The sequence below is a fragment of the Rattus norvegicus genome, chromosome 1, assembly GCF_036323735.1.
Source record: "Rattus norvegicus strain BN/NHsdMcwi chromosome 1, GRCr8, whole genome shotgun sequence".
Classification (NCBI taxonomy): domain Eukaryota; kingdom Metazoa; phylum Chordata; class Mammalia; order Rodentia; family Muridae; genus Rattus; species Rattus norvegicus.
This window is the reverse complement of record NC_086019.1, coordinates 112797947-112814052: the sequence shown is the minus strand read 5'-3', so window position 1 is coordinate 112814052 and position 16106 is coordinate 112797947. Positions and strand designations below refer to the sequence as shown.

Sequence of the window (16106 nt, the reverse complement as noted above, 5' to 3'; positions counted from 1 at the left end):
TGCGGGAGACCTTTCCTACCCTGGGGAAGCTAGAAGGTGAAGGTTTCTAAGCAGGGGCTCACAACAACCATTCATCCATAGTAGAATTCAGCTCTTCAACCGTAGCGTATTTTTTTTCTGATCTAGAAAGTACAATAGCTTCAGTGTAGTTTAGAAAACTTAGTCCTAGGAATTTAACTCATCTCTAAAACATGGCCTTTGTCCTGCTCGATTCTAAACCTGTGGACTAAGATCCCATGGCCAATTGGATCAATCTGGTTATTTTTACCCCCTTGGCCTGAGCCTTTTCCAATGTCTGTCTTCAGTTCTCACCACTATGACCACTCAACTCTTCAATATTTCTGCTCAATGCATGTTGAATTACGCTAACATACTGTTCTCTTAGAAGGCCTATAATACCCATTGGTAAAAATGAAATGAAGCCCAACTTGAGGAGTTATTTCAGCCAAATTTCACTTTCTCAATCCCAGAATCTGGGGCTAGATGAATGCACTTTGCTGGTTCAAGTCCTAACTTGGTTCCTCTGGTTCTGAGAAGTACCATAAAGGAAAAAGAAAAGATCTATTTGTTTTTCTCTCAAGGCAGGCTAATTTTTGGAGCATAAGGGTTCCTGAGAGCACTGAAGCCACATCCTTTCCAATTTACTAGCCTAGCAACAGCATTCATACCTTCCTTGTTGAATACGACTGTGCTATGCGGTCATACTGGCAGAACACAGGTGAAAACTGGACAGGATGCCTGAGAGTCTACATGGCAGGGACATGAAGAACAGGAGCTATAATGAATAACAGGCAAGACAGTGAGCAGACAGCAGCAGTGGCAAAGCAGCACAAAGCAAACAAAGCCCATAGTGTTAAGACCAAGTAGGATGGTAAGTGTAAAGGGGTCAGTCTAGCTCTTCTTGGGCTTCTCTATTGAGTAGAAGCACTCAGCTCTAAGGACCCAAACCCCTTCCTCACTTCTTATCTTGATAATGATGATCATCTTTTACCAAGTTGCCCTTCTATATTGGCATGGGTATTTCTGATAGTCTCAGATAGCAGTTCTTTCACCAAGTTTTGGGAATGTCTTACCATTAATCAGGACCAGGCTGGTCTTGTTAACTGTTGAGTCCCCAAAAGCTGACAGCTAACCATTGAAATGCTCACTCTAAAAGCCAGTCCTATCTCTTACATATTCAGGGTTAAGCATTGCCACAGCTCTGACAAGTATTAGCACACTTTCTTTCCTAGGGTACATACTTCAGGAAAGATAGCTCTCAGCAAAATTAAGTTACATATGTATGGCGCCACATTAAGGGAGTTGTCTTTTTTTGAACCAACCAGGGATAAAAAGGGAACCATAGCAAAATGGTCATTGCCCAATTTCTCAAGACCCTCAACAATTTCTTTTTCTAAGGATTTAGCTACAATCAGCCCAAGTAGAGAGCATTTTGACTTCAACTACTAGCCAATTACATGTCTGCCCCATGAGATAGAAGCTCAGTGGTAGCCTAACTAGACATTTCTTGAGCATCTACATTGCATGCCACTAACTTCCATGATGAGCCTTCTTAGGAAGGGGGTTTTGTGAGAAACCCACACATGCACTAACCCCTAGGAATGAGTTGTTCATGAAACAGGAGATGAGAGTTCCTCAAAACTCAACCCCACAGGCCCCCACTTTAGGAAACAAGCCAGAGAAGCAGCAGAGAATAGGGGCAAAAGAAGGGAAAGAATATGATCTCCAATGCAGCACAAGGTCAGAGTTTGATTCTGACATAAACCAGAGACTTCAGTACTTGCAGTAAGATTAAGCAGCTTCCTTTGAAAGCCTCACTAAAAACTCACTGACCACGTATCTGCTCTCCAGGTATGAAACAGAATGTAGGATTTATAGCAAACTAGCCAGTTTCTGTCACTTTGTTCCCAAAGAGAATAAATTTTAGCACCTGAACACCAAGAAGGAATCCATTCTCAGACTTTCTTCCCCCACGCCAGGAGGTAGGTACAAATATTTATCCCCATTTGGCAGCTGGGGAGGAAGTAAGTGAAAGAGACATCACAAGACTTGCCTTAAGTTTTGCTCATACTTCAGAAGTATAGGACTCCTGATGACAGGCCAGACCTTGGCTGGTCCAAGTCTATGAAGTAAATGCCGCAATCATTCCCTGGGAGAAGTCTAACTACATAGCTGGGTTCACAATACCCTGAGTTGCCTTCAAGAGTCTATAGACCCCACTCCCAACCCCCAAAAAAACTTTCACAAAAAATTACTAAACCACATGAAAGTTGTTGGGGGAGGGGAACCTAACACTCAATAAAATCCTACAGCTGTAAGGGAGAGGTAAGAATAAGAGAGATGGTAGCAAGTACAACCAAGATAGAAAATGTTCTTTCTAGAAGAATCTACCACCATAAAAGGAAACATCTGCTAAGATGTTACAAGGACTATTCTAGACTTTCAGAGCTGATGTTGGGAGGATACAGCTTAGGCTGAAATGCTGAGAGGCAATGGACTTCAATGGGATGAGGCCAAGAAAATCCACTGGAGTGGAAATGTCCAGTCTAGGGCATGGTTTCTTTCTTGTTTCTCCACTATACTGCTGCCAGTGGAAGAGGCCATGATTTTGAGTTTCTAAATATAAAAATTATAGCTGATAGGGAAACCAGGATCCTTAGACACCAAAAACTAAAGGTCTTAGTGGACAAAGGCAGTGCAGCTACACATGAGGCCCAGGTCAAGACACCATACAGAGGTCAGGCAGCAGAAGGGTAGGGGCAGTGCAGGTGCTAAGGCACAACATAGACAGACAATGGAGGAGCGTAGGTGCCTAGGGGAAAAGGTCCTCCAGGTCCTTCCAAAGTTACTACTACAGACTGAATGAAGCATCAAAGGGGCCTGGCCGGTTGACTGAGCATTAGGTTAGCGGCCTTTCAAAAGTTTCGCCTAAGTCCCATCTTCCACCAGTCAAATCTTTTCCCCACAGTCCCCTAGTGGGTTCCTGCAAGGCATTCCTTCATTCTCAAACCTAAAGGGGTCTCTCTCTCTCTCTCTCTCTCTCTCTCTCTCTCTCTCTCTCTCTCTCCTCTCTCCTAGATCTAAACTGCTACAAAGCCTTATAACAGAATGGTGAACTGAGATGGGAACGGGCAGAAGCAAAGGACCAAGCACAGTTCCATAGATCATGGAGCTCCCCAACCCCCAACCCTGCCATAAACACCTGTGACAAAATCACCCCTTAAAATGCACATCTCTCACAAGAAGAGTTCTGGGTGGGAACCCTCTTATTTTCAACCAGAGGGCCTCCTGCCCTCCCACCACAAAGGAGGGAAGGGAAACAGGATAAAAAGGAAGAAAACAGTTTTACTATAAGCTGTGATCACCATTTTTAGCTCTTTCTTTGCTTCCTCCCTCAGCCACCTGCTCTCAAAGCCTGAACTTCCTTTGCAGAAGCCTGGGATGAGTAGGAAAAAACAGGGAGGCCCTGATTTTGGAATGTTTCTTATCCTATGTGCACTCTTACCCTTTCTTGCTCCAGCCCTGCAATTCCCCATCTCAGCATGCTATACAGCTATCCGGAGAGGATGCCATGGAGGGTTATGAGCAACACATCCTGCTTTGTGAGGCTGTCTTAATGCCTATTTCCCCCAAATCTCACTGCCAAGAGAGCCATTCTCAATTGGCATGTGCAAATCCTCTCCATGCTCATGGTGAGGCTTACCTCTGGGGAGAAAGCCCAGTCCTGGGGTGGGAAAGAGGTTCATTTTCTTGCACTGGAATGTCCTTCGATGGACAGCTTTACCTCCTGTGGAAGGAAAGAGGGATGGAGCAGCACAGCCTGTGTCTCCTCCCCTTGCATGCTGTATCTTTGGAAGCTTGGGACTGGCCAGTAGGCCTGGACAACAGGTTCAGGCTGGGAGGGCTCTCCTACCCAGGAAACCTCTCCTGAAGGCTGGTTCTTCCCCTCACTGTCACATAGGTCTTTGTGCCCCAAGACCAACCTCTCAGGCTTTTCTAGGGGTGTACCCAGCTGCCCTGGGGGAGCACAGCTGACCTGAGAAACTGAGTTACTGTTCAAGCTCTGTAAAGTGATAGAGAGGCAGACATCTCCCACCTGTAGCTAATAGCAGGGCAGAGAGTTGTGCAGTCTGCCCAGGGCTGCAGGACCAACCCTGGCCGTGTACAAAAAAGGGGTGCTCAGGGGGCACCTCAATGTTTACTTTGCTCTGCTGTTCACCAATCACGAAATGTAGCATAACAAATCCAGGCCACTGGCTCTCCGGAATATCCATGACTGTGTTTGAGTCAATCTTCAGCCCTACACTCACTTCAGCTCTATGCACGAAGTCCTGGGTTTGGAGATTCTCTACCCGCTTCAGCTCCCCCCAACTCCTGCCTCCTCTAGCCAGCTGAATGATGGCGCCTTTCATGAATTGGAAGGACAAGTGGGAGGAGGTAATGGGAGGTGGCATTGGTTCTTTGTCTGGGAAAGTGGCTCTGGCCTGCATGTCCAGACACGATGCTACCAGGATCTCTGAGCCCACAGACAGCAGGCTAGGGTAAGTTTCAGTGGGGACCAGGTTGCTATTGGCTACAACCCATTGCTTTGGGTAAAAGTCTATGTTTTACTGGTTCCTGATGGGACTGAGGGTAGAATACACGGGCCTGATTTTTCTCCATCATTTCTGTAGGATTCCTGGCTGACCCTTGTGCCTCACCCTGATGGTGATGATGGAATAAGTTAACAGGGCTGATTTCATTTTTCCTTTGAGCTGCCACCACATGATAAGCCTGAGAAGCTAAAGCACCAACTACCACCTGGACCTCAAGGTCTGTGTCTGGGGCCCCTCTATGTGCTGGCGCAGCCACCTCCACTCTAGGAGTCTGAGAACCTGAAATCAACTGTCCATCCACCATGCATTCTCCCACCGGCACCAGTCCTTGGCTTTCACCCTTGCTGCTGTTGGAGTCAAGGGCTGGCACCTGTTGTTGAAGTTTCATGCAAGGTATATCCAGCAGGTAGCCCAGACGTCTGATAATAATTAGGCATCCGGCCTGGAACAAGATCCAGCGGTTGAGTATTCGAGTGATGTGGCAACTGGCCGGGTGGGGAGGTAGCCAAAGAGGACTTGTCAAATGACTGAGCTTGGAATGCTGCCTGTGGGAGAGAAGCAGCTTCTTCTGCTAGGAGTGAGGTATATGGCACAAAGTGTGGAAGGTGGGTGGTGGCTAGGTTGGCAGGAGGAGAAAGGAGAGAACTGGGTAGGAAATTAGGTGGTCCAACGTAAGGGAGGCTGTAAGAAGACCCAGTAAACTTCAGTGAGGTACATGGGAGCTGAGCATAGTGGACTGGGGAATAGTGGATTCCTGGAGATTGAATCAATGTAGACACTACATTAAATGTGGGGGCTAAGGAACTCATGTCCACAAAAATGGGAGGCCAGTTGGTGAGAAGTTGGCGGCTGGCATAGCCACCTTGGACAGCATGCCATACTGATCTACTGTCAGACCAGTGATGGCCTTAGTTCCATCACTCCCGAGGCTGACTCTGGCTCCAGTCTGGCTCTGCCCAGCCATCACAACCCCTCGGGACCATTCAGAAGCATCAATGGAGGGTGTGTCGTTTGTGGAGCAGCCCGTAGTTCTCCAAATATCTTCTCTGGTCACAGGGAGGTCTCGTTTCATTGGTGGAGGGCATTCCTGACTTCTCTCATGAACAGGTTTCATATTGCTTTATGGTGTTCCTAGAGCTTAGACGGAGTGTTCGGGCATCAGAAGTGACTACTCTGTGGCTTCCCTGGACCCCGCTCTGCTGCTGGCTGCGGTGCAGACATCTGAGATTCTGGTGGTGCTTCTGAGCAGTTTTAGAAAGTGTCCTCCCCTCTGCTTTGGGAGCTGGCCTATAACACGGAGCTCCCTGGACTCCTCCTAGAGCCACAGCCACCACGGCTGCCCCTATCCCTGGCCCCAGAGCTGCCCCACACCCAACAGCCTCCCCCGCCCCCCAAGTCAGGCTGTGGTTTGTAAATTGTATCCTGGATATTTTAGCTTTTGAACGAATATACATTTATCAGTGAGTACATATCATGTGTGTCCTTGTGTTGAGTTACCTCACACAGTACGATATTTTCTAGTTCCATCCCTTTGCCTCAGAATTTCATGAAGTCATCATTTTTAATAGCTGAATCGTACTCCATTGTGTAAATGTACCACATTGTCTGTCCATTCCTATGTTGAAGGACATATGGGTTCTTTTCTGCTTAAGATTATTATAAATAAGGCTGCTATGAACATAGTGGAATATATGTCATGTTATATGTTGGAGGATTCTTTGGCTATATGCTCAGGAAAGTTATAACTCCCATACTACTGTGTTCGATTTTCTGAGGAAATGCCAGATAGATTTCCACAGTAGTGGAACAAGTTTATAATCCCATCAACAATGCAGGAGCGTTACTCTTTCTCTACATCCTTGGCAACATTTGATGTCACCTGAATTTTTTATCTCATCCATTCTGACTGGTGTGAGGTGGAATCTCAGGGTTGTTTTGATTTTCATTTCCCTGATGACTAAGGATGTTAAACATTTCTTTAGATGCTTTTTGGCCATTCAATATTCCTCAGTTGAGAATTCTTTGTTTAGCTCTGTACCACAGTTTTAATAGGGTCATTTGATTCTTCGGAATCTAACTTATTGATTTCTTTGTATATGTTGGATATTATCCCTCTATCAGATATAGGATTGGTAAAGATCTTTTCCAAATCTGTTGGTTGCTCTGATTTCCTATTGACCATGTCCTTTGCCTTATAGAAGCTTGCAACTTTATGAAGTCCCATTTGTCAATTCTTGATCTTAGAACATAAACTATTGATGTTCTCTTGAGAAAAATTTCCCCTGGGACCATGTACTTGGGGCTCTCCCCCAATTTCTCTTCTATTAGTTTCAGTGTATATAGTTTTATGTGGTGATCCTTGATACACTTGTATTTGAGCATTGTACAGGGCCATAAGAATGGATCAATTTTCATTGTTCTACATGTTGACCAACAGTTGAACCAGCATCATTTGTTGAAATTGCTGTCTTTTTTCCACTAGATGGCTTTAGTTCCTTTGTCAAAGATCAAGTGACTATTGGTGTATGACTTCATTTCTGCGTCTTAAATTCTATTCCGCTGATCTACCTGCCTCTCTTTGTAACAATGCCATTCAATCTTTTCATTATTGCTCTGTAATATAGCTTGAGTTCAGGGATGGTGATTCCCCCAGAAATTCTTTTATTCTTGAAAATAGTTTTTGCTATCCTGGGTTTTTTGTTATTTCAAATGATTTTTGCAAATTGTTCTTTCTAACTTTATGAAGACTTGAGTTGGAATTTTGATGGGGATTGCATCGAATCTGTAGATTGCGTTCAGCAAGATGGCCAGTTTTACTGTATTAATTCTGCCAATCCATGAGCATAAGAGTTCTTTCCATCTTCTGTGATTTTCTTCCTTTTCTTTCTTCAGAGACTTGAAGTTCTTGTCATACAGATTTTCACTTGGTTGGCTAGAGTCACACCAAGACATTTTACGTTATTTCTGTCATTTCCCTAATTTCTTTCTCAGCCTGTTTTTCCTTTGAGTAGAGGAAAGCTACTGATTTGTTTGAGTTAATTTTATATCCAGCGACTTTGCTGTAGTTGTTTATCAGGTTTAGGTGTTTTGTGTTGGAATTTTTGGGGTCACATAGGTATACTATCATATCATTTGTGGATTGGCTGGATTGATATCATAAAAATGGTCACCTTGCCAAAAGCAGTCTGTAGATTCAATGCATTCACCATCAAAATTCCAACTCAAGTCTTCATAGAGTTTGTATGAGCAATTTGTAAATTCATTTGGAATAACAAAAAAAAAACATGACTGGGGAAAATATCCTCAACAATAAATGAATTTCTTGAGAGAATCACTATCCCTGACCTCAAGTTTTATTACAGAGCAATAGTGATAAAAAACGTATGGCAGTGGTACAGATGCAGGTAGGTACATCAATGGAGTAGAATTGAAGACCCTGAAATGAACCCACACACCTATGGTCCATTGATCTTTGACAAAGGAGCAAAAGCTTCCTTTTACAACAAATGGTGCTGGTCCAACTGGAGGTCAGCATGTACAAGAATGCAAATCAATCCATTCTTATTGTCCTGTACAAAGCTCAAGTCCAAGTGGATCAAGGACTTCCACATAAAACCAGATACACTGAAACTAACAGAAGAAAAAGTGGGGAAGAGCCTAGAACACATGGATACTTGGGAAAATTTCCTAACAGAACACCGATGGCTTATGCTCTAAGACCAAGAGTTGACAAATGGAACCTCAAAAAATTGCAAACTTCTATAAAGTAAGGGACACTGTCAATAATAAAACACAGTAGCCAACAGATTGGGAAAAGATCTTTCCCAATCCTATGTCTGATAGAGGGCTAATATCCAATATATAAAAAGAACTCAAGAAGTTAGACCACATTTCCAGAAAATCACATTACCCTATTAAAAATGGGGTACAGAGCTAAACAAAGAATTCCCAACTCAGGAATATTGAATGGCTGAGAAACACCTAGAGAAATCTTGAACATCCTTAGTCATCAGGAAAATTCAAATCGAAACAACCCTGAGACTGTACCTCACACCAATCAGAATGTCTAAGTTAAATTTTCAGGTGACAAGCAGGTGCTGGTGAGGATGTGGAGAAAGAGGAACTCTCCTCCATTATTGGTGGGATTTCAAGCTGGTATGACCACTCTGGTAATCAGTATGTAGGTTCCTCAGACAATTCAACATATACCTGAGGACCCAGTTATCTTTCCTGAGCATATACCCAGAAGATGCTCTAACATATCAAAAGGACACATGCTTCAATATGTTCATAGCAGCTAGAAGCTGTGAAGAACACGGATGTCCTTCAACAGAGTAATGAATACAGAAAATGTGGTACATTTACATAATGGTGTACTACTCAGTGATTAAAAACAATTACTTCCTGAAATTCTTATATGGATGGAAGTAGGAAATATCATCCTGAATGAGGTAACCCAATAACAAAATAACAGACATGGTATGCACTCACTGATAAGTTCATATTAGCCCAAAAGCTTGGATTATCCAAGGTACAATCCACAGACCACATGATGCTCAAAAAGAATGATCAAAGTGCAGATGCTTCAGTCCTTCTCAGAAGGAGGACCAAAATTTTCATAGGAGGAGATAGGAGTTTGGAGCAGAGACTGAAGGAAAGGCCATTGAGTGCCTGCCCCACCTGGGGATCCAGCTCATATATATACAGCCAAATCTTGGCATCATTGACATGCCAAGAAATGTGTGCTGACAGGAACCTAATGTAGCTGTCTTCTGAGAGGCTTTGCCAGTGTCTGACAAATACAAAGTTGGATGCTCAGAGCCAACCATTGAACTGAGAACTGGGTCTTCATTGGAGGAGTTAGAGAAAGGATTGAAGACGCTGAAGGGGATTTCCACCCCACAAGAAAAATAATACCAATCAACCAGATCTCCCAGGGACTAAACCGCCATCCAAACACTACACATGGACAGACTCATGGCTCCAGCTGCATATGTATCAGAGGATGGCCTTGTTGGGCACCAATTTGAGAACCAGCACGTGGTCCTGCCATGGGTCGACCACCCTGTGGAGGGGAATGTCAGGTCAGGGTATCAGGAAGGGTTGGGTGGGTGGGTGGGGGAATACCCTCGTAGAAGAAGGGAGAGGGTGGTGGGATAGTGTGTTTACAGACAGGAAACTGTGAATGAGGATGACATTTGAAATGAAAATAAATAAAAATAATTTTTAAAGAAGTGTCCAGTTAGTGCTGTTTGTTTTTCACAGATATGGACAGCCTCACTGTAGCATATGGCAAATCTCTGACGAAAACTGATTCTTGTTTTCCAAGTAGATATCAATTGTCCATAGCACAACTAGGGATGAACTTCATTACCCCTCCCTCACCCCTACTGGGACTTTGGTTGGGCTCATTTTCCACTGCTCTTGTGAATGTATGCACAGCTACTGTGACTTCATGCCTGGCACTGTGTTCTTATATCTGAGGAAAACATTTCACTGCAGACACATAAGTAGATTCAAGGAGAGGAACCAAATGCTCATCCCATTATATATTCAAAATGTCTTTTACAAAAATCTAACATCTCCATTTATTCATGATAAAAATCGTAGTGATACAGAAGAATTCTCTCAATGTATCTAAGGTAATATATAACAAGCCCAGAGTAAATGCTCATTATATGTAAACCATTTCCACTAAAATAGAAACAGTCCAAGGATATCAGTTCTCATCATTCTTTTTTAATGGTTATTTTACTTAGTTACATTTCAAATACTATGCCATTTAATTGTTTCCCCTCCACAAACCCCTCTCCCATCCCCCTCCCTCTTGCTTCCGTGAGGTAGCTCTTCCTCCCACCCACCCTTCCACTCCCACCTCATCTCCCTAGCATTCTTCTACACTGGACTTTCAAGCCTCTACAGGACCAAGGGCATCTCCTAACATTGATTGCAGATAAGGGAATCTTCTGCTACATATACAGCTGGAGCCATGGGTCGCTACATGTGTACTCTTTGGTTGATGGTTTAGACCCTGGGAGTTCTGGGGATTCTGGTTGGTTGATATTGTTCTTTTCCCTTGAGGATTGCAAACACATTCAGCTTCTTCAGTCCTTTCCCTAACTCCTCTATTGGGGTCCTGGTACTCAGTCCAATAGTTGGCTGTAAGTATCTGCATCTGTGTTGGTCTGGCTCTAGCATAGCCTCTCAGGGGACAGCCATAAAAGGTGTCTGTCAGCAAGTGTTTCTTGGTTTCAACAATAGTGTCTGGTTTTGTTGTCTTCAGATGGGATGGACCCCTAGGTGGTGCAGTCTCTGGATGACCTTTCCTTCAGTCTCTGTTCCACTCTTTTACCCTACATTTCCTTTAGATAGAAACAATTCTAGGTTAATGTTTTTGAAATGGGTGTGTGGCCCCATCCCACAACTGCTGACTGTGCCTAACCTCTGGATATTGCCTCTACAGGCTCTCTCGCCTCCCCTTTGTTGGGTATTTCAGCTAATGTCTTCCCTTAGGGTCCTGGAAAAACTTTTGCTTTCCTGGCATCTGGGACTTTCTGGTGGCTACTCCCAGTTCCCCATCCCCTACTGCTACCCAATCCATTCAATGTCCTGACCCTCTGTATATCTCCCCCATCTCTTCCAACACCTGATCCTGCCCCGCTTTTCCCTCCCCACACTACCTCCCTTACAGGTCCCTTCTTCATTTCTACTGCCCTTGATTATTTTGTTCCCCCTTCTAAGTAAGACTGAAACATCACCAGCTATACCACTCCTGGACATACACCCAAATGATGCTCCAACATATAACAAGAACACATGCTCCACTATATTGTTAATAGCCTTATTTTTGGTAGCCAGAAGCTGGAAACAACCAAAATGTCCCTCAATAGAGGAATATATACAGAAAATGGGGTACAATTACCTACATGGATTACGACTGAACTATTAAAAACAATGACTTCATAAAATTTAAAGACAAATGGATGGAACTAGAAAAGATCATTGTGAGTGAGGTAACCCAGTCATAAAAGGATACACATGGTATGTACTTACTGATAAGGTGATATTAGGAAAAAAGCTCGGAATTCTCATGATACAACTCACTGACTGTATGAGGCTCAACAAGAAGGGAGCTCAGCATTATTGTTCAACATACAATTGAAGTCTTAGCTAAAGTAACAAGACAAGATAGGGAAATCGAGGGATAAAAGTAGGAAAGGAAGATGTCAAAGAATCCTTATTTAAAAATTACATGATTCTAAATGAAAAAATCATAAAGACTGTACCAGAAAACCACAACTACTGATAAATGTTAGGTCACAAATGTCAGACAAATGTCTGAGACACCTGTCAACATTATCTCAAAGTCATTGGCTGGCAGATTCTCTGCCCCGGCCCCTGTGTGTTCAGTGGAAACCTGGGAGAGGGCAAAAGAATGGGTGATAGGAGGCACAAAGAAGGAGAGCAAGTCTGTGTTCTGATCAAGCTCTCAAACTTTAATTAAAAAAACAGCGGTTATAAGCGGCTTTATAAAAGACAAGCAGGACGGAAGGTCACCCAGGATCCAGGACAAATTTCACTAAGATCACCACCTTCTCTATATCCCCAAACAGTAGGTTGCAGGTATAGACTGATAAGAACAGACAGCTGGAGATGGTAGCTGAAAAAGAGATAAGAACTGACAACTGGCTGGTTGTGCCAGAGGGTGTATGTGGGCTTGACATTCCTGAAACATTCCTGAGACGGAGGGAAGCCAGTTCGGCTTCTGACAATTCTCCCAGCAACCCTTGGCCCCTACTTATAACAGTCATCCGAGCTGACATACACCTCTACTGAACTCTCCATTCCACAGGCTGGGATAGCCTATCTTTCCCCCAGCTGCTCCATGCTGTATAGCCCAGCCCTTTTGATTGCGTTCCCTTTTTACCTTTTGGTCTCTTGTCCTTTTGGCTACTGCTCCTGGTTTCCATCTTCCCTCTCCACTGCTCCTTTCTTCCTCTTCTCACATGGCATGGTTCAATTTGCCAGACATGCTAACTCAGGATTCTTCCAGATTCTTCTTGTACTAATTGCACTCTCCCTTATATCTACTTATATCTGTAATAATATCTTTAACCCCTTCAAGTCAGTCAAACCACACTTTTACATCAGGAGGTATTGGGTGTGTATGTGTATGTGAATGTGTGTGTGTGTGTGTGTGTGTGTATGTGTTTTCTTTTTTGGTTTGTTTTTCTTTTGTTGTTGTTTTTCGTTTTTTTTTTTTTTTTTTTTTTTTTTTTTTGCTATCCTGAAACATCAGGGATGGCATAAATGAGCTCCTTTTCAAGAGATTTGGCAGCTCTGAAGCAAGCCACTATTCTGACTCTCCTAAATATGTACAGATCATTTGCTTCTGTTGACTTGTGACACACAAAATGAACCTCTGTTCCACTTACTCTAATCACCTGACTTCCTCTACTACTCAGTAAGTTTGTCTCTTGCACCTGGAGCCTACTAGCATGGCCGCCTGGGCATATGTCTTACTAAGACAATATCTCTCCCTCTATAGAAACCATTCCTTTTCCCCCAAAACATTCTCCCAGTTTACCTTTCCAGTGGTTTTCTTCTCTCCCTAATCAGGCAACATGGCTTTTGTGTACTGTGTAAGTGTCAATATGGAGCTGCCTGCTTTGTCTACTATTCCTACAACAAAAGCCACACCACTGTTCCCAGGCACTTATTTGTGCATCCACTGAGCCCCCATCACAAAGACAAGGGACAAAGGTTCCCAAATAATTTAGAACTTTTCTCTTTGACAAGTTACTCATTTCATCTGGGGATTATCCAGATGGAAATTCTTGTCCCCACACTTGACCCACATCAGCTTAGCTCTTTCTTTCATGTGCCCTTGAGAGGCCCTGGCCAACCTGCACTCTTGCCTGAGAGCACCTGCAACCCTTGGCTTACTTCTCCCTCTAGGCTCTGCCTGCAGTTGCACAGCTTTTTTTTTTTTTTTTTTTTTTTTTTTTTTTTTTTTTTTTTTTTTTATGTCCCTATTTGATCTGCCTGCTCTGTCTCTTCCGTTTTTTTTTTTAATTATTATCTTGAGTATTTCTTATATACATTTCGAGTGTTATTCCCTTTCCCAGTTTCCAGGCAAACATCCCCCTCCCCCCTCCCCTTCCTTATGGGTGTTCCCCTCCCCATCCTCCCCCCTTTGCCGCTAGAAGGACCCAGGGCTTCCCCTTCCACTGGTGCTCTTACTAGGATATTCATTGCTACCTATGAGGTCAGAGTCCAGGGTCAGTCCATGTATAGTCTTTAGGTAGTGGCTTAGTCCCTGGAAGCTCTGGTTGCTTGGCATTGTTGTACATATGGGGTCTCCAGCCCCTTCAAGCTCTTCCAGTTCTTTCTCTGATTCCTTCAACGGGGGTCCTATTCTCAGTTCAATGGTTTGCTGCTGGCATTCGCCTCTGTATTTGCTGTATTCTGGCTGTGTCTCTCAGGAGCGATCTACATCCGGCTCCTGTCGGTCTGCACTTCTTTGCTTCATCCATCTTGTCTAATTGGGTGGCTGTATATATATATGGGCCACATGTGGGGCAGGCTCTGAATGGGTGTTCCTTCAGTCTCTGTTTTAATCTTTGCCTCTCTATTCCCTGCCAAGGGTATTCTTCTTCCCCTTTTAAAGAAGGAGTGAAGCATTCACATTTTGATCATCCGTCTTGAGTTTCATTTGTTCTAGGCATCTAGGGTAATTCAAGCATTTGGGATAATAGCCACTTATCAATGAGTGCATACCATGTGTGTTTTTCTGTGATTGGGTTACCTCACTCAGGATGATATTTTCCAGTCCCAACCACTTGCCTACGAATTTCATAAAGTCATTGTGATAGCTGAGTAATATTCCATTGTGTAGATGTACCACATTTTCTGTATCCATTCCTCTGTTGAAGGGCATCTGGGTTTTTTCCAGCTTCTGGCTATTATAAATAAGGCTGCTATGAACATAGTGGAGCACGTGTCTTTTTTATATGTTGGGGCATCTTTTGGGTATATGCCCAAGAGAGGTATAGCTGGATTCTCAGGCAGTTCAATGTCCAATTTTCTGAGGATCCTCCAGACTGATTTCCAGAATGGTTGTACCAGTCTGCAACCCCACCAACAATGGAGGAGTGTTCCTCTTTCTCCACATCCTCTCCAGCATCTGCTGTCACCTGAGTTTTTGATCTTAGCCATTCTCACTGGTGTGAGGTGAAATCTCAGGGTTGTTTTGATTTGCATTTCCCTTATGACTAAAGATGTTGAACATTTCTTTAGGTGTTTCTCAGCCATTCGGCATTCCTCAGCTGTGAATTGTTTGTTTAGCTCTGAACCCCATTTTTAATAGGGTTATTTGTCTCCCTGCGGTCTAACTTCTTGAGTTCTTTGTATATTTTGGATATAAGGCCTCTATATGTTGTAGGATTGGTAAAGATCTTTTCCCAATCTGTTGGTTGCCGTTTTGTCCTAACCACAGTGTCCTTTGCCTTAAAGAAGCTTTGCAGTTTTATGAGATCCCATTGTCAATTCTTGATCTTAGAGCATAAGCCATTGGTGTTTTGTTCAGGAAATTTTTTCCTGTGCCCATGTGTTCCAGATGCTTCCCTAGTTTTTCTTCTATTAGTTTGAGTGTATCTGGTTTGATGTGGAGGTCCTTGATCCACTTGGACCTAAGCTTTGTACAGGGTGATAAACATGTATCTATCTGCATTCTTCTACATGTTGCCCTCCAGTTGAACCAGCACCATTTGCTGAAAATGCTATCTTTTTTCCATTGGATGGTTTTGGCTCCTTTGTCAAAAATCAAGTGACCATAGGTGTGTGGGTTCATTTCTGGGTCTTCAATTCTATTCCATTGGTCTATCTGTCTGTCTCTGTACCAATACCATGCAGTTTTTATCACTATTGCTCTGTAATACTGCTTGAGTTCAGGGATAGTGATTCCCCCTGAAGTCCTTTTATTGTTGAGGATAGTTTTAGCTACCCTGGGTTTTTTGTTATTCCAGATGAATTTGCAAATTGTTCTGTCTAACTCTTTGAAGAATTGGATTGGTATTTTGATGGGGATTGCATTGAATCTGTAGATCACTTTTGGTAAAATGGCCATTTTTACTATATTAATCCTGCCAATCCATGAGCATGGGAGATCTTTCCATCTTCTGAGGTCTTCTTCAATTTCTTTCTTCAGAGTCTTGAAGTTCTTATTGTACAAATCTTTTACTTGCTTGGTTAAAGTCACACCGAGGTACTTTATATTATTTGGGTCTATTATGAAGGGTGTCATTTCCCTAATTTCTTTCTCGGCTTGTTTCTCTTTTGTGTAGAGGAAGGCTACTGATTTATTTGAGTTAATTTTATACCCAGCCACTTTGCTGAAGTTGTTTATCAGCTTTAGTAGTTCTCTGGTGGAACTTTTGGCATCACTTAAATATACTATCATATCATCTGCAAATAGTGATATTTTGACTTCTTCTTTTCCGATCTGTATTC

The 16106-nt window shown here is 43.2% G+C and overlaps 1 pseudogene; it reads right to left on the bottom strand.

Moving 5' to 3' along the window:
• Window positions 1-3742: 3742 nt before the first annotated feature.
• Window positions 3743-5815, bottom strand: Atxn1-ps2 (ataxin 1, pseudogene 2; annotated as a pseudogene).
• Between the last annotated feature and the right edge of the window lie 10291 nt (window positions 5816-16106).